We start from the raw sequence: 14,911 nt of genomic DNA, 5'->3' as shown, positions 1-14,911 counted from the left end.
AGTAAAAAAGAGAGGAGTGGTGATCTATGCAAAAGAAAAATTGCAACCGAAACAAATTTTTAAAGATGATCAAGGAAGATATTTGGCAATTGAAATTCAATCTCAAGGAGAGAAGTATTTGATAGTGGGAATCTATGCACCAAACGAAGGGAAAGCTGAATTTTTTAAGAAGTTGCATGAAATTTTGATGGACCATATGGATTACAACTTAATTTTGATGGGAGATATGAATGGAGTGGTTTCAACAAATATGGACAAGGCACAAAGACAGGTAATAACAAAAGATGGAAGACTACCAAAGACTTTTTTTGAAATGACTGACAATATGGACTTGATTGATATTTGGAGAACAAAACACCCATTAGAAAGAGAGGGGACCTTCTTTTCTGAAGCCAAAATGACATGGACAAGGATTGACCAAATCTGGGTGACTAGCAGTATGGCTCCGAATATAAAAAAAGTAGAAATCTGCCCAAAAACTTTCTCCGACCATAATGCTGTAAAGATGGTGATGAGGCAAACAACAACTGGTTCCTTCAGATGGAGAATGAATGACACCTTATTTAGAGACGAGGAGATCTGTAAGAAGGCCCAAAAAACCTTGAAAGATTATTTTGAAATCAACTTAAGGTCTGAAGTAGAAAAAAGAATAGTATGGGACGCAAGCAAAGCCGTGATGAGAGGGTTTTTGATTCAGCAAAATACTTTAAAGAAGAGAAAGCAAAATGAGAAAAAGGAGAGAATTTTGGAAAAGATAAAAGAAGGGGAAAAACAATTAAGATCGAAGCCAAAATCCCAAGAGATTCTAAGAGAAATCAAATTTCATCAAACACAATATATGGAACTGATGAATCAAGAATTAGAGTGGAGAATTAAACAAATGAGACAAAAGACTTTTGAATCTGCTGATAAATGTGGCAAGTTACTGGCTTGGCAAATAAAGAAGAGACAAAAACTCAACACGGTAACAAATATAGAAGTGGAAGGAAAAAACATAAGCAACCCAGCGGAAATTAGGAATTGTTTTCAGAACTACTTTAGACAACTTTACACACAAGGGCCGCAAAAAGAAATGGACATACAACAGTTCCTCGAGGAAAATGGGCTGAAAAAGGTTTCGCATGAAAGTAAGATAATATTGAACCAGGAGATATCAGCACAAGAAATAGAAGATGCCATTCAAGGCATGACGCTGGGCAAATCCCCTGGACCGGATGGACTGACTTCCAAATACTACAAAGTTTTGAAGGAAGGGTTGATACAACCTTTGAAGGAAGTCTGCAATGAGATTATGGAAGGGAAAAGGGCACCCGATACGTGGAGAGAGGCCTACATTACACTTATACCAAAGACAGAGACTGAAAAGACCCAACTTAAAAACTACCGACCCATCTCGTTATTGAATGTGGATTACAAAATCTTTGCTGATATTTTGGCAAAAAGACTGAAGAGAGTTTTGATGGAGGAGATTCACGGGGACCAAGCGGGCTTTCTCCCAAAAAGGCACTTGTCGAACAATGTAAGGAATATAATTGACATTTTGGAAAAGCTGGAAGTGAACATAAACACTAAAGCTGTTTTGATATTTGTGGATGCCGAGAAAGCCTTTGACAACATTTCTTGGAGTTTTATGTTGAAGAACCTCCGGGGGATGGGGGTAGGCCAAGGGTTCGAAAATGGTATAGGTGCAATATACTCTGAACAGAAAGCCAAACTAATTGTAAATAATGTGGTTACAGAAGAGTTCAAGATTGAAAAAGGGACACGTCAGGGGTGCCCTATCTCCCCATTACTTTTTATATCGGTCCTGGAGGTTTTGCTTAATATGATTAGGAGGGACCAGTTGGTTAAAGGGATTCAGGTCGGAGCCAAACAATATAAACTGAGAGCATTTGCAGATGACTTAGTACTTACATTGCAAGAGCCAGAAGCTAGCACGAAAAGAGTGTGCTGAAAATTTCTACTACCCCTCCCTTCTCCCTCAATTAACAAAAATAAAAAGTAGCATTTGAAATTTAGCAAAGGGGAGAGAAAGAAATCAGTGGTATACCGATGGGTGTGGTGTGGGGTTTGGTTGTGATTCCCTTGCTTTCAAAGGTGACTGAGGGGGGTTGTGACTGTCTTTTCTTTCATTCTAGAACTTACCAGCCCTCTTCAATCAGTAGCCTTCCTGGGTGACCCCATTTCCTAGGAAAACAATGATGCCCTCAAGATGAAGTGAGCTTGTTTTCCGTGGCTCCAAAGGACAGGACCTGAACTAATGGTTTGAAATTACAAGAAAGGAGACTCGACTAAACATTAAAAATAACTTTCTGATGGGATGAGCTGTTTGATAGTGGAATGGACAACACTGGAAGGTGGTGAACTCTCCTTCATTGGAATTTTTTAGGTAGAAGTTGGATGTGTTGGACTAAATGGCCTCTACCTAAAGCCAACCCAGCTTTCTGCATTTGAATTAAAGCCCTGGGGAAGATGTCATGAGGTAACTTGTCTCCTGGGCCTTTTCTAGATGAAAAGGTGTGGCCAGCTAGGTAAACGGCTGAGCACCGGAGCCTTCTAAAGTAGAACATGTTTAATGGAAAGAAAAGCACACCCACCAGCCTCGGGCAACTTGCAACAACAAGGGAAGCCAAATGCTACAGTCACTGAAATCCTAAAGAAATTCTAAAGCATCCTGAGAATGAGGAAGAAAAATGTAAGCCTCCTTTGGTGGGGAAGAAAACTTTGGAGAAATTGGTTTCAGCATATCACTTTTTAAAGCAAGTTTATAAAACAATCCAGACGCTTATTCCACTGGTGTACCTAAAATAACTCCCGCACAACTGGCAGTAGAGCCATGGAGGTGGGCAGGCTTCAAGCTTGTAGGACCTATTTAGTACCCCCTCTCACAGGTTTCCCACCAGCTGCAGCCAAGTGTAACATAGTGGAGGGGGTGATGGAAGGCATGTGCTTAGAATAAAAGAACCAGACATCTCATCTAAGTGCATCTCAGACCAGGAATTAGTTTTCAATACCAGAACTGAGCTCCCAGTCCTTTCACACAAAAATCTATTCCTGGTCTCCTCCAACAAGTTTTCTTTCTCTGAGCAGTCTAATTTAGGGAGAAGAGTTGTCACTATCATTAAACAAGTGGGAGGCAGAAATCCATGGTGATCTACCAGAGCTCCCATAGAAATCTGCTAGTAGATCTTGATCTACCTTCTTCTCACCTTTAAAACACGGGGTTGCAAGCAGGAAGGGTCTACAGATGGGGAAAAATATTTTAGACTCCAAAATCAGTGTTTAGGCACCTACCCATAACAGATCTGGAAGAGGATAATCGTAACAATACAGTATGATTGCATCTTACCTACATTTAACTTGCGTGATTTCAACCTTTCGCTGTTGAAGTCTGTCCAGTTGAAATGGTGCAAATTAAATGCCCACAACATTTTCCTGGCATGAAAAGAGCTTCTAATAACCAAGGCAGTGAAGGCAGAAATAGCTTTTAAGCTCTCTGCCTTGCTTAGTGGGCAAGGCCCGTTCAGTGCAATGGCTCCAGATGCTCACATGGGAGAGGTTCAAGTCTGTATATGCAGAAGCCTTGGAACCAAACTGCTGTGTAAGATGCGACCATACTGAGTGTAATATGCCATTCTGAAATTAGTGTCCTTTTTTAAAATAGCATGGCAAATAAAAGCCTGCAGGAGCTCAATGACAACCATTTCTTTCATTATTATTTTTCGTTTGTTTCTCTTGGTTGTAATTATGCTTATGCAAAAGCACTTATATGAACTGCAGGCTTGCAAGAATGGGAGGCTAGTGGCTAGTTTCTGCAAGCGAGAGGGACAAAGTAGGTTTATGCACATGCTCATAGATAAACTCTGTACTCAAATCCACCACTGGCTGTGGTTGCCTGATTCTTATGTACAATAATTTCTGTGAATTGCTTTGCAAACTGACTGGAGGAGTGGTATTGGGAGGTCCGGGGGTCTCCCACCTGGCCTCAGTCAGGGGATGGACAGTATATCTGAAATAGCAAGTTGCAGGATGGCAGTAGTTTAGTGGCACATCTGCTTTGCATCGAGAAGGTCCTAGGTTCAATCCCAGGCATCTCCAGGTAAGAATGTCCCTGCCTGAAATTTTGGTGAGCCACTGCCAGTCAGTGTGGACACTACTGAACTAGGCAGACCCAGGATTTCAGGCTTCCTCTGTGTCTGGAATATCTTTTGCTCTTTGCTCTCAACCAGATCATGGTTGACTAGGTGAAGCTCAGGTTGCCTTGATCCCCTCAAACAAGTGGCAAAGCCTGATAGATTTAACTGATAGAGACTGAGAAGGGTCTCCTTCTCCATACACACACATCCTGCTCTCTCACTCTCACTCTCTCACACCTCAGCATCCCCCCCACCATGCACACTATGACATATCTGCTCCTGGCAGTTCTGTGCGAATACAAACCCCACTGGAGCCCTCTGATTCTTCGCTCTCTCCATTTGTCATCTTTTATTACCACTGTCATTTATGTCCCTTTCTTCTTCTTCCGCTCATCCTTTCCCCCCATGGATCACTTCAGAGACAACAGGTTGCCTGCAAGGAGCCAGCAGCTACCAGGGGAGAGAGGCAGGCAGCAACAGCAACAGCCCCAACAAAGCCCCACTCTCCATCTCTGCCAGGCACACACATGGCCTTGGGGGGCCTTGCAACATTGGCTGTTCCTTCTCACCCCCACCTCCTCTGGTGCCCATCTTCTTTGATGCTTGGGCCTCAAAACTGACAGCACAAAGGCAGCAGCCTCTCGCCACCTTCGGAGATTACCAATTTCAGCTTGTAATGAGGCCTCCTGATCTCCCCTTCAGTTTCATTCTGGCTCTCCTGGGATTTTTCCTGAACTTGGCATCTCAGGATGAGGAGCATTGGTGACCACAGAAGACTGGATGATGGGTAAGTTGGTACTTGCATTAATGCAGGACAACTGCATGGCAGGCCTGGGGTGCTGACTTTTGCTGGATGAAGGTCCAGCTCTTTTGTCCACTCTGATTCTCTGGTGTGCCCATAGTGGAATCCAACTGGCTGCCCCATCAGGCCCTTTAATGGCATAATTGATGGCAGGGCAGGAAAAGAAGCAAGGATGCCCAAGGTATTCTCGTTCTCTGGGGCTCCTATTATGTACCCGACGGAGTCACCACCTCCAGTTTGCCTTCAATGGCTAAAGCGACAGAACCCTTATCTGCAAGGGCAAGCAAAAACATTTCTCTCTTTGTGATGGAAAATCAGCCTGGCTGGAGCAAGCAGCTAATGTGTGTCGGGCAGCCGCTAAAACTTCTAACAGGGATATATAGCACATCATTTAAGGTGGCTTTTTTAAAATGCTGAAATGGGAGAAAGCAGCTGCTATCTGTACAAACAAAATTAGGGCAAGGGAGGAAAGTCATTTTGTAAAGAGAAATCAGGTGATGCAGGCGGAGATGAATAGCTGGCACATGAATAAACGCAATCTACATAGAAACAGATAAAAATTCAATTTCTCAGCACACACATTTCCTGTCTGGCTCTCTCTCCCTCTCTCTGTCTCTGGGCCTCGTTGCATTTACACTCCACCTTGCTATGCTGCTTTCAAAGCTTCCAGCTGGAACGTGGGAGGCTGGAACAGAGATTCAATTCAGACCTGAACATGCTGCAAAATTAGCTTGGATAATGTCACCCCCTCCCCTCGCCCCCACCACTCACAACTCCTTGGAATTAGGTTTGCTGTATAACGTACTACAATACAGAACATGCTCTCTCACACATGCACACACTTGTCCAAACTGCAGGTGTCTGAAACGTCTAATTATTAAAATCTGTACAGCCTCAGGCTGGCATCATCTAATGTAAATAAAATGCTCCCTTTTATCAATATCAGAACACCCAGTTATCTGCATGTTTAGATGGATACTGCAGGGCCTCTTTTTCCACTCTGCTGAGAGACCACCAACTTTCCGCCCTCTCCCAAATTACTTCCCTGCTGCTCACTACATGATCTGTTTAAAAAAGAATTAGTGCCTACTCTTGCTTTTTTTCCTCCTCCCCTTTCTTTTTGTGCCATGCCTCTTTGATTGTGAGTCTGAGGACAGGGACTGTCTTCTCAGCGATATTTGGTATTTAGAGAGGGGCCATAGCTCAGTGTTAGAGCATCTGCATTGCACATAGGATAGGCTGCAAAAATTCATCTCAAAGGTGCCTGATGTTGCTTTGATGGCAGAAAATACTATAGAGATAGAATTAAAGCACCAGAAAAAATTGAAAGGATGGTACTGAAAATTACAGAACTGCAGTTGAGATCAAGGACCAGGAGAATTGAGATTACCGTCAGGATATTTGCCTAAGGATAGTGAAAGATGGTCGGGGGGGGGGGAGGTTATGCTCTCCTTTCTGGTGGCATGGATTAACAGCACTGTCCTGAGCCACAACATTCTGAGGTAGACGTAGAGCAGGTCACAGGGTTAGGAATGGGCCCACCAGGCACCAGACCTTCTAGAGACATTGTTGTTGTTGTTGTTTTCATTGATGAAGAACTTCCTACAAAGCATCTCATTCCTTTGCTATACACTTTTCAATACCTGCTCATTTAGGCAAGCCTATCCAGGCATGTAGACGTTGATGTGTTTTAATCTTTTCTTGTTAACTTTAATCGTCTTTTAAATGCTATTCATTACTTGTTGTTTTCTATTGATGAGTTTTAATATTTCTTGTAAACCACCTAGAGGTTTTATTACAATCAAGCATCACAGAAATTTTGTTAAACGAATATGAAACTGACTTGAAATGAAAATAAAGCATTCAGGCATCCCCGCTGGTCTCCATCAAAAGACATAGCCAGCCACTTTAGCAGGTCCAGGATGGATGTCATGATGGTGATGGTGCTGAGACAATTGCACCCATATTCACAGTGTGCAAAGAAGGCTGCTTATGTATATGGTTTCCTGTTGCTGGAGCGCTTAGGGTGGATTGGAGCAGGATGTTTTACTTCATAAAGCATTTTAGAAGTTAGAAAAGGAAGTTAGTTGTTCTGGGCCCCCACCCGCCCACTTACCACCAGAAAAATGAGAAAGAACAAAGGTTTGCTCATTCTGAAACATACCTGAACACTCCCCTTTCTAAAAATAATTCCTTTCCCCACCGGCTCACTGCACAAGAGAGACTAAGGGTGAGATTAAGTTATGCAGCTAAGGTAGGTCAGACATCACCTCCCCTTTTGCAATCGCTGTTCAGTTATGTCATGCAAATCAAATAAATTAAATATAAATAGAAGTCTAATAACCAGTGTCAGAAAGAGAAAACCTTGTTCATCACAAAACAGACAATGCAGAAGTAACATGTTTGGATCAGGAATAGTGAACAGAAATGGCACGGCGGGCGATAGGAGATTCTGGACCACAGCTCAAAAGGGAAAGCTCTTGGCACTAGCACAGCTGCTAAGGAGATTCAGGGGAGCCTAAGTGAAGAAAAGAGCCTCTCCCCCTGCAATGAACATGCAATGGCACCTGATTAAATGTGCTGGGAATTCTTGATCCTAATGGAGCCTGGGCACAGGAAACTGCCTTATACCGACTCTGAGCATTGGCCCATCTGGTGCAGTGCTGCCTGCACTGACTGGCAGCAGCCCTCCAGTGTTTCAGGCAGGAGGCATTCCCAGCCCTCTGTAGAGACTGAACCCAGAGACTGAACCCTGCCTTCTGGGTACAAGGCAGGTGCTCTGCCACTGTGATCTGGCGTTGGTCACTGTTAAGGTCAGCTTGATATGCGTTCCTCATACCATCGTTAGAATCCTGCCCATGCCCTCCAGCATTCTGTTTCCAGGAACAGGGCACGAAAATGAGCTTCTAGAATTCAGTTATATGCCAACTCTGAGCATGGATCTTTCATTTATCTATCCTAGCAAAGAACTACTGGTGAATCAATCCTTTTCTAAATCACCTAAACGTGAAGAGTATCACTTAATTTTGCAGCCGTAAGCAACCTTAGGGTGAAGGGCAGAAAACAAACAAACAAACCTTCATTTTGACTGTCCTAAATAAGCCACCAGGATCATAATTGGCATACCCCAAATTTCAGTATTATGAAAGTGGGGGCTGGAGTCCCTCCTATGCAGTCTGCAATGAGATCGACAATGACATGCTCACAAAATGTAAGCTGTGTGTATTTAAAACACACCCACCCCAAGAATCCTGGGAACTTTAGTTTTCTTAAGGGTGCTAAGAATTACAGATCTGTGAGGTGTAGACTACAATTCCCAGGATTCTTTGGGGGGAAGGAAATGCGCTTTTAATTGATGGTGTATAATGACAACTGAAAATTCAGGTTTTGCAGAATTTATCAGCTGCTCCCGTGAATGATCTAATATATTCTCCTTCCAAAGGAAAAATGGTGGGAATTCAGTGCTGTAAGTGTCAGAGTCCTGAATTGCCAGTTATTTTCAGAATATTACAACTGAAGCAGTGAAAAAAGAAAACCGAGTTATACCAAGTCAGGCAATTGGTCCATCTCTTCTTCTTCTTCTTTCTCCTTCTCCTTTGGCAATCACTCGTAGCCAAGCAAGATTGTCTTCCATAAACACGGTTTTAACAATGAGTCTGTAAATGACTGTGGAGGCCAATTCTGGATCCACAAGTCCATCTAGCTCAATGTTGGCCACACTGACCGACTCTCAGGAATTTCAAACAGTGTTCTTTCCAAGCCCTACCTGGAAATGCTGCTGGAGATTGAACTGGAGACGTTCAGCATGCAGAGCTGATGTTCTCTCACTGAGCGCTGATTCAAAGAGGAAGAACACAGAAAAACCCCTTATACCCAGACAGACTGCATTGGTCCATCTAGTTCAGCGTACAATGATAAATAACACAGAAATGGAATTCAGATCCATTGTGTGCAACTCTCCAGTCTACTTTGGTGGCTGTGATTAAGTAATCCTGATCATGTGATACAAGCATGCAAGAAGGTGGTGGAATCAATGAAAATCATGGGACAGGGTTTGTGCATCTCCCTGCTTAAACAAATTCTGACCCAAAACTTCCTTCCCTCCTTCCACGGACAGCTCCCTTGTGCTGTGTCTTGGGGCTGCAGGGCTGCAAGTGATGTGTTTGCCGCTAAGTGCGCATTGCATTCACCATCATGCTAGAGGAAACAGCAGGTGCACCCTGTGATTGACTTCCCTTTCCAGGGTCTGTTATTAAAAATGTATAGAATTACTCATGCACACGCAAAAAACCCCCATAAAATCTTACAAAAGCGCCTGCTTACACACAAGGTCTTTTGTGAACACATTTCTTAAAATCACATCATTTGTCACTCACTTCCCAACTGTTAGTGATTCATTCCTGTTTACAGTCTTCTTCTTATTGGCATTTTTGCGCCTTGTTTCTAGGACACAAGCAAAACGGCTTTGTTATCTCACTCGTATTCCATCATGTCCTCGGATTTTCCTTGTTTCTCGTCGTCACTCCCCCCTCACACACAAAATGGTGTGTGTTGTGGGGGGAGAGATCTTCTCACAGATTGCCTTGACCCACTTTTCATCCCTTCAGAAATTGCCACCGAGATTCAACGTCATTTTGCAATCAGGCAGGCCCAAAGGGGTTACGAGGGGGTTCGGCGGAGTGAAAACATTGAAAGGCTTAACAATTCGTCTGGTCTTATTGAAACCTCTCTTTACTTCACTTCCAAATTCCTTTGCTGTTTCTCTGAAGCAGGAGCTTTCTGGCTTCTCCAGCCGTGGAACCCCAAAGGGACATCCAGAAAGCTGCTTTATACCAGGGCCTATACCCATCAAGGGGACGCGGGTGGCGCTGTGGGTTAAACCACAGAGCCTAGGACTTGCCGATCAGAAGGTCAGCGGTTTGAATCCGCACGACAGGGTGAGCTCCCATTGCTTGGTCCCTGCTCCTGCCAACCTAGCAGTTCAAAAGCACGTCAAAGTGCAAGTAGATAAATAGGTACCGCTCCGGCGGGAAGGTAAACGGCGTTTCCGTGCACTGCTCTGGTTCGCCAGAAGCGGCTTAGTCATGCTGGCCACATGACCCGGAAGCTGTACGCTGGCTCCCTCAGCCAATAAAGCGAGATGAGCGCCGCAACCCCAGAGTCGGCCACGACTGGACCTAATGGTCAGCGGTCCCTTTACCTTTACTATACCCATCAGAGGCCAGAGCTCTGAGACTGTGCCCATTTCCCACCTGGGATTTAGCCATTGATTCAATTAATGCAGCGAATGCTGTAGTCATTCACAAGAACACTGCAAGATCTCTCTCCCAAAATTCAACAAGAGGTGGCTTTGGCCTGCAGCCACAGCGTGAAGAATTGTTTGTCTGATCTGCTCTTGGCATCTAATAATCCCAGGTTACATGTGACCAGTGTTTCTTTTCTATAAAAATAGGTGTTGGTACTCACCAGGAAGTTGTTACACTAAGTGCCACACATTTTAGCAACAACAAAAAAGAGGTGTCAGTCCCAGCCAGATGGGCGGGGTATAAATAATAAATTATTATTATTATTAGGTACTCCCTGAAAAGAAAGCACGGCATGTGACTCTGATCACATGTTCCTGAGCTTGAAGTGTTCATGGAATGAATGCTAGGCAGCCCGTGGACATCTGCAAGATGGATGAGTCCTCCCGAAATATTATTAGTAACAAAACATTTGTGGAAGTATAAACATGTTGGATTAATTGGGCTTGTTTGCTTATTTCTTCCTGGGACTAAGAGGGCTGATTCATGCATCGTGTTCCTTCCAGCTCCTGACAGTGAAACCATTTCAGCTCTTAATACATCGCCTCCTCTGCCCCACTACCCCCACCATGCTTTGCTGGAACAGGCGAGTGCTTTGCCAAGTCAACAAGATGAATGGCTGAGAGTCATCAAGCCTGATTGGGTCAACAGCTTCGCATTCAAAAACATCGGTCACATTACTGAAATGCTGGAGCCCTGGAGCAAATCTTGCTCTCGCCGATGCTCTTTCCCCTTTGCAAAATTCTCACCTTGGCTTGGCAGTTCTGTTGCTATGCTCATGGCTCTCCTGCTTCTTCTTCCAGATTTCTCTGGACAGAAATGTCACAGCTACAACCAAGGTTGTGCCATATAAAGTTTGCTTGGAATGACTCAATATATGAGGTTTGAGGAGGTCTAATATCTATTATGTGTTTACATGGCATGTTTATTCCCTCACCTACTGATTAAGTTCTTGAGGAGGCTTATTACAATGCATTTGAAAATACAATAATTAGACAAGAGTTACAAGGGCATGTTAAACCACTCTGGAGGGACTCCTTCGCCTGCAAATTTTATCCACTTATGCGAAGGGGGGAAAGGATATAGACATTTTTACATTCCCAATTAGAATCAGTGGGGGTGAGAAAGGGCTTCAGATTTAGCAGATCAGATTTAGAGCACAATAATGAATCAGAACAACACAGAGCAGATCCAAAGCAGATCAGGCTACTTCAAGACACAAAATATATATGAACACAGCACATATAGTTTGCAAACCCCTAATATATAGCCATAATGATGAACAGCTGTTGATATCCTTATCCTCCTAGAATTTGTCTAACCTTCTTTTAAAGCCATCTAAGCTACTGACCAGGAAGGGACGCGGGTGGCGCTGTGGGTTAAACCACAGAGCCTAGGACTTGCCAATCAGAGGGTCGGCGGTTCGAATCCCCACGACGGGGTGAGCTTCCGTTGCTCGGTCCCTGCTCCTGCCAACCTAGCAGCTCGAAAGCACGTCAAAGTGCAAGTAGATAAATAGGTACCGCTCTGGTGGGAAGGTAAACGGCGTTTCCGTGTGCTGCTCTGGTTCGCCAGAAGCGGCTTAGTCATGCTGGCCACATGACCCGGAAGATGTACGCCGGCTCCTTCGGCCAATAAAGTGGGATGAGCACCGCAACCCCAGAGTTCCAGTAGTATAAGAGAAGGAGAAAATCCGTTTCCCACACATCCTGAATAATGTTATAAAACTCTGCTGTACACCCCTCTGTCAAGTGTACTGCAGGTCTTGCAGGTAACAGCATTGGGTGTTTTTTAAGCTATTCTGGCTTAATCCACTTTTGAAGGCCTCAGAGTAGGTGCCTTCATGCCATCCTGTGGCAGTGAATTCCATATGCTGATTATGGAGTCATCTGCTGGTGAACATTACATATGGGTCATTTCCCTTTATGTGTAACAACAACAAAGTTCAGATGGGTTATCCACACAGACTTGTTTAAAATCAGCAGGAGCTCTTGATTTCTGACCACTTTTCAGCAAGATGTTAGAGTCTGACCCCTTCCCCAGACATAAAGAGGGTTCTTGGGAAAGGGCTTATGTCAATACTCTGAAAATTACATGTTCCACCACATTGCCCAGTAATTGCATCTCCAAAAAAAAGTAATTATGGCTACCGTGTAACTTGCACACAGCGGGCTTTGGAAGACAATGCATTATTTATTTATTTATCCCTCTTCTAACGATGTAACTGGCCTGGAAGCTTCTCCCCCTGATGCCCGCTTCATGGCAATTAACCTGTGATTAAATGGGCAGACATGACCATGGAGGGAAATCTTTCTAGTGTGTGCCATTTCTCCCCATCTCTCCCTCCCTCGCTCCCTCCCATGAGCACTGTGCCCCTCATTTTTTTCCTCTTGAGATACAGTTTGGGATCCATTGATGCATGGATGAGGAGAAGAAGCAGAGTTACAATTACACAAATGCTTTTTTAAAAGGAAAAGGAGGGGGAAAACCTTAGCAATGTATAAGAACATAGGAATCTGTCTTATACTAGGTGAGACCATTGCTCCATCTAGATGAGTTCTAAGATATAGCCCTTTCCCTTTATGCAAAATAATTTCTTTTATGCAAAATAAGTGACCATTTAGCAAATGTATGCGATTTATACATGGAACGGAACTCACAGCCACAAGCAATCAAAAAGTACAAACTGACCAGGGAAGGAAGGTAGCAAGGACTGCCCCATCTCTCTCTCTCTCTCTCTCTCTCTCTCTCTCTCTCTCTCTCTCTGTGTGTGTGTGTGTGTGTGTTGCTGTGGCATCAGTTTCAGAAGAGTGGGGAGGGGATAAGCCTTTCACACACACATTACAGAGAGAGAGAGAGAGAGAGAGAGAGAGAGAGAGAGAGAGAGAGAGAGAGCTTCAAGCAGTTTTTAAAAAGCTGAACAGCGGTAGCTGTAGTTCAGTGGATATGTGGGGCATTCAAAAAAAACATGCATGGACATAAATGTGCACATGGGAAGTGGGATGAATGCCATCCCAGCTCCATGTCCCTCCAAGCTGATCAAAGGTCTGGAAGCCAAGCCTTATGAGAAATGGTTGAGAGAGTTGAGTATGTTTAGCCTGGAGAAGAGGAGACTGCGGGGTGATATGAGAACCATATTCAAATCTCTGAAGGGCTGTTTTCAGAACCCCCTGCTTCACCAGAAGAATGCTATTATAATCCCCCTTCTGACCTTCCTGTTCAATTCAGGAAGTTCAGGCACGGAGGGGATGTTAGGGCTGGGGTGGTGCTCTGGATGCCCACACATATTGTCCGAACATACACAGAGGGTTATAAGTGATGAAATCTCCTTGATGGTCAGCTTCCCCTCCCCAAACCCACCAATAACCACCGGGCTCCGAGGTCAGACCTGCTCTCCACTCTGCTCCTGAACAAGAAAGCTCTTCCATCATGACCCAACAAGGTTCCAGAGTTTTTGATTTCAAGAGCTGGCATCCATCCCTGAGAGCTTTGCCACATATCTCTGCCTGTACCATGCCAAGTAGGGAGTGGGGGGCAGTAGCTCAGTGCTAGAGCATTTGTTTTGCATGCAGATGATTCCAGGTTCAATCCCTGGAATCTACAGGTAGGACAGGAATAGACCCCTACGTAAAATCATGGGGAGCTGCTGCCAGTCAGTCAGACAATATTGAGCTAGAAAGACCAATGCTATGGCTCAGCATAAGGAAGCTTCCCCTGTTTCAACCTTAGATTGCCTACTGCCACACTGGTGCTACGTATGGCTTCTAGCGAGCTCTACAGTTGCCTCTATGGCCCTGTCTAGATGTTTCTGAAGCCAGAGCAGATACAATCCTGATCTCTCACTTGCATAGCCTGATGCTGACCTAATCAGCCCCAAAGCCCCTCTGAGATGCTCCTCACTTCAAATATCTAAAGGGCTGTCACATGGAAGATGGAGCAAGCTTGTTTTGTCCTTCTCCAAATGATAGTACCCAAACCAAAGAATTCAAACAACAAGAAACAAGATCCTGACTTTCTGGTGGCAATAGATGCTCAACAGTGCAATGGACTCTTTCAGAAGGTGGTGGACTCTTCTTCATAGGAGGTTTTTAGGCAGAGGAGGGATGGTCACCGGTCAGGGATTCTTAGCTGCAATTCCTGCATGGCAGGAGATCAGAGGACCCTTGGGGTCTCTTCCAACTCTACAGTTCTACCATAGTCCATGTCTGGCCACCTCTCTCTCTACCTGCCTCCACAACCACTTGCTAGTGTCAAAAACTCAACCTGTTTAGGCTGCTTACTGGAGCTGGCAAAACTTTGCTTCAGAGCAGCAGGGTCACCAAAATGAGACTGGATGGCCACTCTCTACTGCGACAAGAAAAGGGAGACTCTTCCTGCAAGGAAAGGGTAATCCGGAATGCCACGTCACACTTGCTTAGTGTCAATAAAGACCTCTTTAGCAGGGATAGTATAGATCGGCAGTGGGGATTTTGCTTGTTGCAGCAGAAAATGCCAGACAGATGTGTACATTTCACACATTAATGCATCAGACAAAATCAACCATTTAATCTTTCCCTCTATCAACTCCCCCACCTCCATCCAAACCAACATCACATCGACCGGAAATGCATATAAGAACATACGAAGAGCCAGCTAGATGGCATATACAGTATGCCAAGTCTAAAGTTCAG

Source organism: Podarcis filfolensis, assembly GCF_964270895.1.
Source record: "Podarcis filfolensis genome assembly, chromosome: 8".
Classification (NCBI taxonomy): domain Eukaryota; kingdom Metazoa; phylum Chordata; class Lepidosauria; order Squamata; family Lacertidae; genus Podarcis; species Podarcis filfolensis.
The sequence above is the reverse complement of the archived record's forward strand: the minus strand, read 5'-3'. Positions refer to the sequence as shown.